Raw genomic sequence first — 16,557 nt, 5'->3', positions numbered from 1 at the left:
GAATGAAACGCTTGATTGTTCGATGATCACGCTTCAGAAGCTTTGCAATTTTAAGAGTGCTGCATCCCTCTGCAAGATATCTCACTATTTTTGACTTTTCTGAGCCTGTCAAATCCTTCTTTTGACCCATTTTGCCAAAGGAAAGGAAGTTGCCTAATAATTATGCACACCTGATATAGGGTGTTGATGTCATTAGACCACACCCCTTCTCATTACAGAGATGCACATCACCTAATATGCTTAATTGGTAGTAGGCTTTCGAGCCTATACAGCTTGGAGTAAGACAACATGCATAAAGAGGATGATGTGGTCAAAATACTCATTTGCCTAATAATTCTGCACTCCCTGTATATATCTTCTGGCGGTCTGTAGAGCTCACATTCCTGTACACCGCCTATTTCTTTGTTTCAGGCTGCCATCCCATGTAGGTTGGTTACCAGTACTTGTACTTAGCTGAGACAATGTATGGATCACTGTATGTTTACCACAATAAGTACTCCCAGCCTCAGGCTATTTGTATGCGAACTTATGTTCAGTTTAGGTCTATGGAATTGATATATTTATGTCCCTGCCTTGTATTTAAGTGGCTATCATGAACGAAATGTCAGAGTGTTATCTAATGATATATACTTAGACTTCTGGGTAACAAGCCCCTTATTTAGCCTGTGTCACATTCAGCTAATACCCTAGGAAATTACACCACATTAATAGGCATAAACTAGATTACATGTCCCTAACGTCTTCCTTATGAGAATCTCTGGAAACCCTGGCCATTTATAATTTTCACTGAAAATGTTCCCCTAGCATTACAGTTGTCCCCATCGAGCAGGGAGCATTATTCGGTGGTAATGAGCATGTACAGCATGAATACATTAAGGTGTCCACTTGGCTTAATGAGGGAATACCATTGTCAGCTCTGGTCTGCCCACTCCCCCCCCCCACATATGTGGGGCAGGGGATAGACATCGTATCCTTAATACGCCCTTATGGCAGAGTTTAGTAGCCTCTGCCCTGTCCGTAGAGCCTTTGCCACAGCTTGTACTGATAACAGTGTAAAAATGGCTCTCCGGATCCTAACAATGATAGTTCTATTATGATTTTCCTTAAGTGTCTTACTGTCTGCAACTGCTTCAACTCATATTCTGGCTATGAATTTTAACATACCTGTATATTTATTGTGGTTTTAGAATTGATGTTGAGATGTTTGAGGTTTAAAGAGATTTAGATGCGGCAACTATACAAATCTCCCAATCACATTAGAGAGTCATCCCCTGGGGTGGGACCTGACTAGTGCGGTACCCGCCCTCGGGTGACTCCTACCTCTAGCATTCCTGACTGCTCTTTATCTCTCCTTAGAATATAAACCTCAGCACAACCTGTATGATATAAAGAAGCATTATACTTATTGTTCTGTGCTTCAACGTTTGCAATCTGTATTTCCCTACAATTTAGATAAAGATACTAGCTCATGCATGTGTTTAACGTATAAGATTGAACAATTAATGGGATGCTTAAAAGGTTGAGGGTCTACGGAAATTATTTTAAATGTTGCTTATACTTCCCACAAGCATGGGATCCTGTCGGGGCGAATGATAACAAATAGAGGCCCTGTCTAGCTTTAACTATAAACCGGTTATATATGTCTACTAATTGGTGACATATCCGCTTCTCCAACAACATAACGCAACTAGAGCCCTCTGCGATTAGTCGTATCCCTTCACCTACTAATTTTCAGGTTTAATGGTGAAGCAGTGTCTGCAGCTTTCTTTCTTTGTTATAATGATTAGTGTAGGTACACCTAATATTGTTATGTTTAAGTGCAATACCTCCTCAACTTAGTAGTTGCATCCCGGACCTACTCATGGTCCTAGCTGACATCTGAAGGAGATTATAGTGTGCAGGCATTAACTGGGCCTGTACTACCCAAATACCCTCAGAATAGTAACTGAATCTATTGGGGTCCAAAAGTGGGCTCAACTGCCTTTGAGGGGAAAGAGGGTGTTTTTAGGTTTGCTCTGCAACCCCTGGTCATTTGAGCCACGACCCAACTTGGGAACGCTATGTAACTGATGTGATATGCGATCTATCTCTGAATATGTTCTTATGTTTACTTCTCCATGATATTTCATTATGCATTCACTGTAACCCAAGAGTTTGATTGAGCAAACTGTTTGTTGATTGTAAATTTTTTCCCTCAATAAAAAAACTTATAAAAAAAAAAAAAAGTAATACAGTCACCAATTTCAGTTTCAGTCTCACTGTATGACTACTGCACATCATATACTTAGCTGTTCTTCATAAGGTTACCGGAGTCGCAACCACATGTGCACAAGGTCAAAACCGTGCACGGGGAGGGAGAAGAAGAAGGTTGTAGCACAAATCAAAAGGCAACCCAGGTTTGTCACCCTGGCATTTCAGAGACCGAAGGCCCAGGTTTGGGTTTGCGGGGCTTCTTGGAAGAAACCTCCTGCCATTTGGCTCTTTGGGGGAGAGGTGGTGGCAGTAGAGATCCTGTAGTGGTTGCTTGATCCAGGTTTTCCTGAGGTGCAGGCAGCGTAATGTCCAGCTCCTTGCAGATCTGTTCCATATCTGCCGAAGATTGGCACGTCAACTTTCTGCCTTTCCAATTTACTTGAAGGTGAAAAGGGTGGCCCCATCTATAAGGGATATTCAAATGTCTTAGTTTGATCGTTAAGGGTCTAAGCTCCCTCCTTTTCAGTAGTTTCCAGGGTGTCAAATCCTCAAATAGTTGCAATGGCTCTGTTCTAAATGTAATTGGATGTTTCTGCCTCGCCTTATTCATTATTTCCTCTTTCATGGGAAAACTAGTTACTTTGATGATTACATCCCTTGGCGGTTGATCCCCCAAGGGTTTGGCTCTCAGGGCTCTGTGGAAACGGTCCAAGGCCACAGTGGCGTCGTCTCCAGTGTCTAATAAATATGTGAAAAGGCCTTGTATGTATGACTCTAGGTCTGCTGGGGATATGGTTTCAGGGATTCCCCTTATCCTAATATTGCTACGCCGGCTCCTGTTCTCTAAATCGTCGATTTTGTTCTCCATTTGAGCCATAGCGACATCTTGTTGCGTAGCCTTAGCCCTCAGGAAAGTGAGATTAGAGCAGGAAAGGTCTGCTTGACCCTCCAGTTTCTCCACCCTAAGCCCAATGTCTACAATATCTTTTTTTATCTCTGCTATTTCTTCCCGGATGCACTGCTTAACTTGGCTGACTAATGCAGTAAAGTCTTTTTTAGATGGTAGTGAGTCCAGAAGAGCTTTAGGGATAGTGATAGCTGGGCTCGGGATATCAGGATCTGATTCTGAGGATGATGATGGGGAACTAGGGCTTTTTTCTGCCGCTTTAGACAGTATCGGGGTCTGGGATTCCAAAGCTTTAAAAAAATTATTTACTGATGGAGTGGGACCTTGTTTCTTAGCTGGCTTTTCAGGCTTATTTCCTTTTTTAGGCGACATGGTAGCTTTTACAAAATGTTGAAAGTCACAGATAAAGCACACCTTAATTATCACAGTATAGTAGACAGCTTGGGGTTTATAAGTAATCTGGAGAGGGGTTACAGAGTTTGCGCTTTAATTGCAATCAAATGTCACTTTAAAACCTCCAAATGAATATATAAAATAATAAAGGCTTAACCCCTTCATTAACTGTGCTCACCCTGCAAGTTCCAGCAATACAACAGCTTTCTGTTTTATAATGTAGTTAACTGCCACAAGTCTCTCCTCACCTGTTAGATGACAGGCATACAGTGGATTAGTACCAGCGGTTATACCATTTAAGCCGTCAGTGTTACTGTGGATCTAGTCAGACTCCAAAAGTATGCGCCTCACAGCTCCGCTTCACACACAAACTGCGGCCTTCTGCACAGCAGATATTCCTAGCGGTATCCGTTCAGTGCGAGTGCCTGAGCACGATGGGCAAATTTGTCCTGCTTCCACACCACAGAAGAGCTTACCCGCACTGCGCCAGGAGACCCCTCTGTGCCAGGTGATTCTTGCAATTGATCTCCGTTTCCGACGATCTTAACAGGTCTCTTGAATAGTTCTCTGTAATCTGCAGGATTGCGGTCACCCACGTGGCTTATGCCGTTGCAGCTTCGGCCCCAGCTCACAGAACCCCGGTATCAGCCGTTCACACAGAGCCCATAGAAGTCACTTCTGCCTTATCGACCCACATTTAAGGGTATAAAAAGTTAATCCATGCTGTCACAAGGGTATTTTAGAACTGTTTTGCCCCTAAGGAAGCACAGAGCTCACAAAAGTGCAGCCATCTCAGTTGAGCGCTGGCTCCGCCCCCCAGATCGTCTATATATCTTTTATAGACAATTATGTCATTTTTGTAAGGACTTTGGTTTAGGAATTTGGTTTCCCAGTCACCCATGAACAGATTTGCGTAGCTAGGGGCAAATTTTGTGCCCATAGCTGTACCGCAAATCTGTTCATAGTATTTATCTTCATATAAAAAGAAGTTGTGTGTAAGAATAAAGCTAATGCTCTCAAGGAGAAATTCCCTCTGCTCTTTTTTAATCATTGGGTCCTTTTTTAGGAAATATTCTATTGCTTTAATACCATCATCATGTTTTATAGATGTATATAATAATTGCACATCACACGTTACCAAGATGTATTCATTTGACCACAAAGAGTCTTTCAATAGTAATAATAAGCTGGTAGAATCTCTAAGGTATGAATCTAACTGTATGACATATTTTTGTAAGTACTTGTCAATATAGGCCGACAGATTAGCAGTAAGAGAATCTATACCTGCAATAATCGGTCTACCTGGTGGTTTGGAGACCAATTTATGAATTTTTGGTAGTGCATAAAGGGCTGGTATAATGGGGTATTGGGGAAGTAGAAAGTTGTATTCTTTATCATTTAGTATACCCAGATCTAATGCTTTATCAAGATGGTGTTTGAGAAATATCTTATAAATTCCAGTTGGGTTGACTTTTATGTAGGTATTTGTGTCATCCATTAGCTGCTCTACCATATTTTTATACATTTCTTTGTCTAAAATAACAATCACACCTAACGCGGAAATCTTTTTGCCCTTTGTTACAGAATACAGTGAGGATAGGTTAAAACTTGAAAAAATAATAAGATCACATTGGAAGATCCTCACATCAGATCCACATTTAGGGGTCCAATTACCTAATAACCCCAAATTTGTATATAAAAGAACAAAAAATTTAAAAAGTAAATTAGCTCCAACCTATAAACAAAACACCTGCAAAACAACTAGAGGTTTGCTAGGTGAAAAACTGCAAGGTTTCTATCCTTGCCTAACATGTAAGGCATGTAAATACGCCAATAAAACAAAAAACTTTATATCAACAAATACAAAGAGAGAATACACAATAAAAGAGACTATTAGATGTATTGACATTAATGCCATCTACCTGATAACATGTAAAAAAATGTGGGAAACAGTACATAGGCGAGACTGAAAGAACAATAAGAGAGAGAATAAGGGAACATTTAAACTCCATTGAAAATTCTGAAAAGGAAAGAAACAAAGATCTTCCAGTAGCAAAACACTTTAGAACATGCTGTAACAATAATTTAAAATATTTCAACTTTACAGCAATAACTAAATTGAGTGAAAAGAGAAGAGGGGGAAATTTCTCATATGCACTATTACAAAAGGAGGCGAAATGGATATTTGAGCTCCAAACATTAAAACCGAAAGGATTAAACTTAGATTTCAACCTCAATTGCTTTCTAAATACCTAATTTAAACAAAAACTGCTGTAAAAGATAGGTCTAAACCTACTCTAACCTACTAACACAATAGGTTAGCTGATTCAACAAACACTATTCTGTTTTAATTTCTCAATCATCACAAAAAACTAATTTTTATATAGATTACAGTGTTTTACATACACATAAATCCCTATAGTTGGTATGATACTATTTTTTATTTTTTATTTTAAATCTCCATTCCCTCTCCTAACACCCGGTTGGTGAGAAATTCTGTTTTATACCCATAATAAACGATTTTATTCCTAGTTTCCAGTTTGTTTATTAAACCAAATTAAACTTTTTATAGTATGGTAAACCTTTTATAGTATGGTAAATTTTCTCTAAATTCTTTTTAATTCTATTTTTTATTCATTTTTAATATAAGCCCGGTAATTTCACTACTAATGCTGAATTGTGTATATTCAAATAGCAGGGGCTACCCAATTCCCGTTCACATTTAATATGTTAGTAAAATTCACAATAGTAAAATTTATATTGGTAATTGTCTAATTGACATCAGCGAATGGGCAGCCGTAAGGGGCTATTTAAACACCATCTGGAGATGAAAAAGCAGCTTGACAAAGGCTAACTAATCTCAGCAGAAACGCGTTGCTTTCTTTTTCACCCCAAGGATATCGCTAAGGACCAAACAGACCATCTTCTAATTACAGCCGTAGAGCCACGATCTACATCGTAAACGGCAACTCCTCCAAGAGCAAGGACCAATCAGATCCCCTTCTGGAGAAGGCGCGTACTCTGTATGCTCACAGCAGGAGAACGCCGAACAGAACAGACCGGCTCCACAATTGGCTGCAAATTGAGAACTCTAAGGATTTGCACACAGAGCTTCAAATGAAGTGAAGCAGAAGATCCGCATAGTGCACTTTGCAAGGAAATTTAAGGTACCGTTCGGCTGCATATCTATACTGGTGATCAGTGATCTCTAAGCCTGATAATTGGTAAATGACATCAGAACACTTATACGAGTAATCCGGTATAGACTTTTTAAAGACACTTTTATTCTACAAAACCTCTATATCTGAAACTTATAATTATTTGACACTTCACAGATACTGTATGAAAATTTTTCTATCAAGAACTTTACTGTGAAACTCTGTTATAGACTCTAGTGAAAACCGTAATAATCGATATAGAGTCCATGTGAAGATATTACATATAAAAAGTTTATTCCTCTTATTTGGAACTATATATTGTATATCTCTCAGTGCTGTACTCGTTTTTATACTTGCCTATATATTTTTCTACATATATATTTTATCCCAAGGTTGGCCAACCTGAATATACTTATCACCTCTGGCACTGTGAGAATTACCTATGTTTTGTTAGCAGTTTAAACAATTTTAACAGTCTCAGTAATAAATATTTATTTTTACTACATAATCTTGTTTTCTTTGGGTATTTCAGCCACACTCTGGCGCTGGTGTGTTATATCTTTTCATGTGCACTATCTTTTGGGACCTTTTAGAGGAAGTTCCTTTTAACCCACTAGTATATACCCTCTTGTTCTAGCGCAGTCTATTATCACAACCTTAATACAGTTACTCTTTCCTCTTCTTATAGTCTAGCTGCTAGAATGGAAAGCACCAGTATTAATACATAACCTATAACTGATGTAATAGAAGAACATACATGCAAAGTTTCAAAAAAATCAAATAGAATAGATGTATTTGAATTAAGATCATCCATATATGATAATATCCATAATATCTTTGAGAAAGAGAAAAAACCTAAATCTAAAAATATTCTACCAGTAAACACCAATGATAAACAAAATATAAAAGATTATATGAACAAATTAGAGAAAAAAATAATTTTGGAAATAAGACATAAAACTGAATTCATATTTATAAATGAATATTTAAGGGCCAAAAGGGTACCCCGAGGCCTTCGCATTAAGAAAGAATGCTCATTCAAAATAGATTCAGAGGACTTTAAGAAAAAGTGGAATTAAATTCTAGAGGAAGCTTCTGCAAAACTAATGACTCTTATTAAAGATTATAGGGAAGAACTCCTCATAAATATTGGCAATGAAATAAATGATTTAGAAGCTAAACTAGAAGAATACAAAGATTTTGAGGAATATAAGAGAAGGGAAGAATCTCTGAAAAAATTAATGAAAGATACAAAAGATGAACTAATATGAATCAAACTAAGCAAATTTGAGAGAGACAGAGATGATTATGAAAGTAATGAAAAAAACCCTAATAGCGAGGCCTACATTAGCCATAAATGGAGGAGAGTTAACAACTATAAAAAATCAGAAACCAATAGCCAAACAGACCACCTAGCGCAAGAAGGACTAGTAGATATTAATAATTATAAACCAAGAAATATAGAAAGCCCTAGAATTCAGTATCAGAAAGATAAGAAAAGAAATGATAGTAGAAGAACTCAACAAAACCAATACTATACCAAACAAGACTCACATAATCCAGATAATTCACACTATCAGTACACTAATACCCAAGATGCCTATAGAGAAAATAGACTAAATTTAAGACCAGAATGGCAAACAGTCAATTATAATAAGAATAAAAATAAAAATTATGATTATAGGAGAAGGAACCAAGAAAAGTCAGGGAACTATGAACGTTCCAAGTATCAACATAATGGGAACTACACACAGCACAACTATAGAGGGAACATGTGGAGAGAAGAGAGAGGGAGCAGAGATGAATGGAGAACACACACACACAACAGTTTCAGACCATTAGAAAACCTCAGATAATGATAAACCACAGATTAGACTGGAAAAACCAGCTGAGCATGTTGAACCTCGTTTTTTAGGGGTAGGCCAACATCATCAAAGCAATCGGAGAAAAAGAAACCTCTCAGAAGAAGAGGAAAATGAGGAAGAGGCTTACAGAGAAAAAAATAGAAGGGACACACAAACACATACAAAAAGTGAAAAGAATGAGATAATACCTAATGGCATCTTCAATCTCAGTAAAATTGAATTAGACACTAAACACATAGAAATTCTTAATAAAGGCCTATCATTTGCTCCCACTAGAAAATTAAATAAATTTGATTCATTTATAGATGCCAGTAAATTCATACGAAACTTAACTCTCAAAAAATATTTCCTAAAAACACCATACGAAAGAAGCTTAAATTCAGCTTTTACAATAAACGAACCTAGCACTTCTGAAACTACTGAATTTATCCACTCAGGTCTAAAAAATAAATCGAACTTTTACCCTAAACAAGACAAAGGGATATATATTGAGACTTTTGAGAAATTAGTGTTAGAAGACATAAGAAACATAAAACAAAACAATAAATTGAAACATAATATCACATTAAAGCAAAAAACACTCATGAAAGAACTAGAACAAAACAAAGAAGTTATAATAAAGCCAGCGGACAAGGGAGGGGGGATTGTTATTTTAGACAAAGAAATGTATAAAAATATGGTAGAGGAGCTAATCGATGACACAAATACCTACAAAAAACTAAAAGTCAACCCAACCGGAATTTATAAGATATTTCTCAAACACCATCTTGATAAAGCATTAGATATGGGTATACTAAATGATAAAGAATACAACTTTCTACTTCCCCAATACCCCATTATACCAGCCCTTTATGCACTAACAAAAATTCATAAATCGGTCTCCAAGCCACCAGGTAGACCGATTATTGCAGGTATAGATTCTCTTACTGCTAATCTGTTGGCTTATATTGACAAGTACTTACAAAAATATGTCATACAGTTAGATTCATACCTTAGAGATTCTACCAGCTTATTATTACTATTGGAAGACTTTTTGTGGTCAAATGAATACATCTTGGTAACGTGTGATGTGCAATCATTATATACATCTATAAAACATGATTATGGTATTAAAGCAATAGAATATTTCCTAAAAAAGGACCCAATGATTAAAAAAGAGCAGAGGGAATTTCTCCTTGAGAGCATTAGCTTTATTCTTACACACAACTTCTTTTTATATGAAGATAAATACTATGAACAGATTTGCGGTACAGCTATGGGCACAGAATTTGCCCCTAGCTACGCAAATCTGTTCATGGGTGACTGGGAAACCAAATTCCTAAACCAAAGTCCTTACAAAAATGACATAATCGTCTATAAAAGATATATAGACGATTTGTTTATTATCTGGAAGGGCAGTATTGAAAAGTTACAAGAGTGCCTTAATAGTATGAATGATAATGACCTTAATTTAAAATTTACAGCAGACATTAGCAAAGAGCTGGTACATTATTTGGACTTAGAAATTAATATAAAAAATAACACAATTACAATTAAACCTTTTTCAAGGAAGTTGATGCCAATAATTTCATCCATGAAACAAGCTGTCACTTACAAAAGTGGAAAAGTAATATTCCAAAGGGCCAGTTCCTGCTACTAAAAAGAAATTGTAAGGAAGAAAATGACTTTGAAACCCAGTCCTTAATCTTAAAGAACAAATTCATTGAAAGAGGGTACTCTGAAGAAAAGATAGAAATAGAGAGAGTCAAGATTAAAGAGATAGAAAGAAAAGAAATATTACAATATAAGCCAAAAGAAATTACTTCAGCCATCACACCTAACGCGGAAATCTTTTTGCCCTTTGTTACAGAATACAGTGAGGATAGGTTAAAACTTGAAAAAATAATAAGATCCCATTGGAAGATCCTCAAATCAGATCCACATTTAGGGGTTCAATTACCTAATAACCCCAAATTTGTATATAAAAGAACCAAAAATTTAAAAAGTAAATTAGCTCTAACCTATACACAAAACACCTGCAAAACAACTAGAGGTTTGCTAGGTGAAAAACTGCAAGGTTTCTATCCTTGCCTAACATGTAAGGCATGTAAATACGCCAATAAAACAAAAAACTTTATATCAACAAATACAAAGAGAGAATACACAATAATAGAGACTATTAGATGTATTGACATTAATGCCATCTACCTGATAACATGTAAAAAATGTGGGAAACAGTACATAGGCAAGACTGAAAGAACAATAAGAGAGAGAATAAGGGAACATTTAAACTCCATTGAAAATTCTGAAAAGGAAAGAAACAAAGATCTTCCAGTAGCAAAACACTTTAGAACATGCTGTAACAATAATTTAAAATATTTAAACTTTACAGCAATAACTAAATTGAGTGACTGAAAAGAGAAGAGGGGGAAATTTCTCATATGCACTATTACAAAAGGAGGCAAAATGGATATTTGAGCTCCAAACATTAAAACCGAAAGGATTAAACTTAGTTTTCAACCTCAATTGCTTTCTAAATACCTCATTTAAACAAAAACTGCTGTAAAAGATAGGTCTAAACCTACTCTAACCTACTAACACAATAGGTTAGCTGATTCAACAAACACTATTCTGTTTTCATTTCTCAATCATCACAAAAAACTAATTTTTATATAGATTACAGTGTTTTACATACACATAAATCCCTATAGTTGGTATGATACTATTTTTTCTTTTTTCTTTTAAATCTCCATTCCCTCTCCTAACACCCGGTTGGTGAGAAATTCTGTTTTATACCCATAATAAACGATTTTATTCCTAGTTTCCAGTTTGTTTATTAAACCAAATTAAACTTTTTATAGTATGGTAAACCTTTTATAGTATGGTACATTTTCTCTAAATTCTTTTTAATTCTATTTTTTATTCATTTTTAATATAAGCCCGGTAATTTCACTACTAATGCTGAATTGTGTATATTCAAATAGCAAGGACTACCCAATTCCCGTTCACATTTAATATGTTAGTAAAATTCACAATAGTAAAATTTATATTGGTAATTGTCTAATTGACATCAGCGAATGGGCAGCCGTAAGGGGCTATTTAAACACCATCGGGAGATGAAAAAGCAGCTTGACAAAGGCTGACTAATCTCAGCAGAAACGCGTTGCTTTCTTTTTCACCCCAAGGATATCGCTAAGGACCAAACAGACCATCTTCTAATTACAGCCGTAGAGCCGCGATCAACATTGTAAGCGGCAACTCCTCCAAGAGCAAGGACCAATCAGAGCCCCTTCTGGAGAAGGCGCGTACTCTGTATGCTCACAGCAGGAGAATGCCGAACAGAACAGACCGGCTCCACAATCGGCTGCAAATTGAGAACTCTAAGGATTTGCACACAGAGCTTCAATTGAAGTGAAGCAGAAGATCTGCATAGTGCACTTTGCAATGGAAATTTTTCTATCAAGAACTTTACTGTGAAACTCTGTTATAGACTCTAGTGAAAACCGTAATAATCGATATAGAGTCCATGTGAAGATATTACATATAAAAAGTTTATTCCTCTTATTTGGAACTATATATTGTATATCTCTCAGTGCTGTACTCGTTTTTATACTTGCCTATATATTTTTCTACATATATATTTTATCCCAAGGTTGGCCAACCTGAATATACTTATCACCTCTGGCACTGTGAGAATTACCTACATTTTGTTAGCAGTTTAAACAATTTTAACTGTCTCATATTTGTATTTTACATAGCTCAGTAATAAATATTTATTTTTACTCCATAATCTTGTTTTCTTTGGGTATTTCAGCCACACTCTGGCGCTGGTGTGTTATATCTTTTCTTGTGCACTATCTTTTGGGACCTTTTAGAGGAAGTTCCTTTTAACCCACTAGTATATACCCTCTTGTTCTAGCGCAGTCTATTATCACAACCTTAAAAAAGCCAACACAACCCCATTGGAGCCATTTGACAAGGTGACATAGTGCATCGCAGTCCTTGGTGGGAGTTGACAAGGGCAAACAAAGGCCAACATGGCCCCTTAATTAAAATCTGACAAGGTCAAGTAGTGCAACAGGTACAACAATAAACACAAAATAGGCCAAATGGCAACAGATTAAAAAAACAAATAACAACATGTGGATGAGGATTTATTTGTTCTCCGTCGGGCCATCTCCGAATCCTCCACTTATGGGGCATCAGCATCACCTTTATCGTCCTGTTCATCTCCAGCTGCGGCTTCATGCATTGCCTCTAACCACATTATGCGTTGTAGAGTCAAGCGATGAAGCTGCAGCTGGATACGCATGGTCTCATGTATCCTTCCCAGAAACTGATTGTTACTCAGCATGGTCTGCTCAATACGCGCTAGAGCCTCTAGCGTTAACCATGCTGAGTCATAACCTAAACAAAAATAAATAATACAAATAAATAATAATTACAGAACATGATAAAAAGAGAGCAAAGAGACATTGTAATAATTAAAATACGAAAAGGTTATGGATTCTAATTGGTGCGCAAAATGCCCCTTGCACAATCACCTATCTGCTCCCAAAAATAGATATAATAATGGAAAAGATTAAAATGGTAAAGTTGGTGAAAGTGCGCACTTTCACCAACTTTACCATTTTAATCTTTAATAATTAAAATACAAATCATTATTATAATTAAATATACTATATAGAAGATTTATACATTAAATATGTTCTTCAGAGATAAACCATTAAGATATTAAGACAAATCAAAACCCTATCACTCTTAAAAAAAATTAAAAAAAATTATTTGACTGATGCCCAGAAGTGGAAGGTCTATTTGAAATGTATAAAATAATTCTATAAATACATATATGACATGAAAATGTATTATCTTGAAAGAAATCAAGATTCAACATTATTTAAAACCTGGATTCTTGTTCTCATAAAATATTTAGACAAAGTCACAATAATGACTATTTTTTAAGTTATTGATTGATTTGAATCAAATATAATTAATAAGAAGATTTAATTGATCCTTTAAACTCTGACTGTTCACTGTTATTTTTCATGTAACATTTCATAAATACATTACAAATCATATTTTTCAAAGTCAACATTATGTGCTAATCTTTATGATTTTATAAAATATTTATCTTTTGGATAATATTTTGGTACGCATGTATGCATTTAAGATTGAAATGCAATAGAGTTCTTTTAGACACATGCCCGTGGATTGATTTTTTAAAATCCAACAATTGAATAATATGAGAGAGTGTGTAATCAAATCTAAATGGCCACTCCACCTAGCCTTTGAAACCAGGTAAACACTGATTTACATATATATTTCGGTGATTGCCTTTGTAATCTTAAATTGACTAATTTAAGTCAATTACCATTCATATTAAATATTAAGAATATAATTTTATCTATCTGATATTACATTTTCAGATTACTTTTTGTGAACCTCTCTTTTACATTAGGATTAAATGTATATCATCCCAATATTAATAGACACATTCTGAAATGCATGCTATAGTTTTGATGAATATTAATGTTTGTTTGATTGAAATGGACAGTCTACACATAAATCTTTTGAAAATCAATTTACATATACATCATGAAATTAAATCAAGGAATTTCAACACGATTATGTTTTATGTATACTTAGAAGTGGCTTAGAAGTTCAAAACAATGATGACATAATGATATGGTCTGCATCTAGCCACTCAGATAAAAAGCAATGACTGTCTGTACAATCAGAAGATGATTATTGGGGTTTTGCATGGAATATGCATGTTACATCATGATGTCATTAATGACAAATAATACATAAATTTAATAAAAATAAACAAACATATGTTCATGCTTCATGATATAGAAAGTGAGGCAGTAGTGTATTTGAAAATAATTGAATAATATATTTGAAAGGTACAAAGCTGTAGACTTTATTTTTCTTCAATAGTATGATTTAGAAACAATACACGTTATATTAGGGTGACCATATTCCCGCTTTAAAAATGGACACATGTGATAAATACATAGGTCAGGGTTCTTATACAAAACATTTCTGGAAACAGCCTTGAAAACAGCCCTGACCTATGTATTTTTCATATGTGTCCATTTGTAAAATGGCAATATGGTCAATCTATGTTATATACATGTTAGACATATTTGATGTACCATTAGACTCCAAGGGAGCTACTTTCTCCTCCATCGCACATGTTACATCAATCTCTATAAAACATAATATGTTGTGTACACGTTAAAAACAAATATTTTACTGTGTTACTGGTGCTCAAGGACACACATCAATGTTGCATTAAAGAGATACTGGACCAAAGTTAGGAATTACATCATTTTGATGGAGAATGCAAATGAAATAAGATTTATAATTATCAATGAGTAATAATTAAATTTTAGTGTCTGTATTTTGAAAATATTCACAAAAGCTGAGTACATGGAACATTTAAGAGTTCTCATGTGTGTGTATCACTTGATGATTGTTGTTTAAATTTATACTAAATATAAACATGTACTAGCCATGATCTGAAGCAGAAAAGGTGTAGACTAAGAAGCTTTAAGATCTTAATATTAAACTAATAAAAAATAAATATATATATATATATCATCAGAGGAGTACATTATAAGTTTTATTCAAATGGAATGCTTCATCAGAATCATGATCAGAATATTTATGAAAAATACACCTTCAATGACATATGCATGAGTCAATGGACCAGAACTCTGCAAAGGCAGGTCACCATCAGTGCTGGATCCCTCTGTGCTCGTCACAATAACTAGTTCTATTAATGATATTAAAAAATATTAGTGAACACAGTTTGGACATCACTAAATCACATTAGTCTAAAATATTCTAAATAATATACTTAGAAATGTGAAGTATTGGGCACTAATATGAACAAAAAATGTATTGGTTCATCAAGGTGATTGTAAAGAAAATGATGTCTTTCACATATTTTGGATTTCTTACTATATTAGACAGCCAAATCTTATCATATTAATCGATGGCATATCTAAATATAGCTATTGTTCCCTGTTTTAAAAATAATAGACACACACACAACACTTTGATTAACAACTGCTGACAACTAGAGAGCTTAATCCATCAAGCACATAGATCCATTTGTGCAATGTACAGTAATCTGTTTTAGGACACAACACATATTGATCACAATTCAAGACATAAGATATATTTAAAACTATGTCATCATGGTACTGTTAGAATATGCTTATATATGTGTATGTATATATATATATATATATATATATATATATATATATATATATATATATATATATATATATATATATATATATATATATATATATATATATATATATAAAGGTAGTCCAAGAGTGAAAGATGTGATTTATATATCAATATTGTTTCATCAAAACAGTGTAAGGATTAATTAAAGGGACACTGAACCCAAATTTTGTCTTTCATGATTCAGATAGAGCATGCAATTTTAAACAACTTTCTAATTTACTCCTATTATCAAATTTTCTTTGTTTTCTTGCGTTCTTTATTTGAAAAAGAAGGCATCTAAGCTATTTTTTGGTTCAGTACCATGGAAAGCACTTGCTTATTGGTGGATGAATTAACCACCAATCAGCAAGAACAACCCAGTGTGTTCACCAAAAATGGGCCAACATCTAAACTTACATTCTTGCATTTTAAATAAAGATTCCAAGAGAATGAAAAGAATTCGATAATACTGTAGGAGTAAATTAGAAAGTTGCTTAAAATTGCATGTTCTATCTGAATCACAATAGAAAAAAATTGGGTTCAGTGTCCCTTTAAGATATTTTGTATTTATATTAAAAATAAATTTCTTCATTTGATAATGTCACTGTTAATGAATTGTCTAGTCCATATGTTGATATAACGAATCGGATAGAGCATGAAATTACAATCAAATATATATTTTCATGCTATAATCAAGAATCTTTAATTATCCTTCTCTCTTAAAGGGACATGAAACTCCAAATGTGTAATTTTATTACTTTCCATGATTCAAATATAGCATGTGATTTTAAGCAGCTTTCCAATTTACTTATTA

This window comes from Bombina bombina, chromosome 4 (assembly GCF_027579735.1).
Source record: "Bombina bombina isolate aBomBom1 chromosome 4, aBomBom1.pri, whole genome shotgun sequence".
In the NCBI taxonomy this organism is placed as follows: domain Eukaryota; kingdom Metazoa; phylum Chordata; class Amphibia; order Anura; family Bombinatoridae; genus Bombina; species Bombina bombina.
The sequence above is the reverse complement of the archived record's forward strand: the minus strand, read 5'-3'. Positions refer to the sequence as shown.